The sequence below is a fragment of the Otolemur garnettii genome, unplaced genomic scaffold (assembly GCF_000181295.1).
Source record: "Otolemur garnettii isolate 467f Iridium unplaced genomic scaffold, OtoGar3 scaffold00161, whole genome shotgun sequence".
Lineage (NCBI taxonomy): Eukaryota > Metazoa > Chordata > Mammalia > Primates > Galagidae > Otolemur > Otolemur garnettii.
Genome location: NW_003852556.1, coordinates 706903 through 707647, shown reverse-complemented (window position 1 = coordinate 707647; position 745 = coordinate 706903).

The following is a 745-nucleotide window of genomic DNA, read 5'->3' as shown; positions in this document are numbered from 1 at the left end:
GACAAAGTGAGACTCAGCCTCAAAAAACAAAACAAAACAAAACAGCTGTGAACCTCCTAGTGCCAGGCCATAATCACAAGACCTTATGCCTCCTGTTCGGAGAAGCCAGGATAGGTGGCACTCCCCACAGATCCCACCCACCACCCACACTAAACACAGCAGGACAGACACTGCGCCTAGCTTTTTTTTTTTTTTTGAAGCAGAGTCTTACTTTGTCACCCTGGGTAGAGTGCTGTAGCACCCTATCTCACAGCAACATGAAACTCTGGGACTACAGCGTCTGCCAGAATACCTGGCTAGTTTTTCTATTTTCAGTAGAGATGGGTCTTACTCTTGCTCAGGCTGGTCTCGAAACTCCTAACCTCAAGTAATCCACCCACCTTGGCCACCGAGAATGCTGGAATTACAGGCATGAGCCACTATGCCCATCCGGTCCCTAGCTAGTTCTACCACTGAAACTGCAACCTGGGAGGGGTTTATCCACCCTTGTTCAGTCCTGCCTCAGGACTGGATGTGCATGCTGGCACATTTCGCTCTGCCCTCATGTTCCCTGCACTCCACCAAAGGTGACAGTGCTCACTCACCTCAGGCAGTATTCATTTTACCTGTGAAAACATCCTCACCCTGTTAGTTAGGAAGGCAGGTTTGAGGCGTTCCTCCCATCTTCCAGTTGACCTCCCCTGCAAGACAACTTCTGGCAGCCCTCTCCATGTCAGTGACTGGCTTTCCTCGTGGTGAGCCTCCA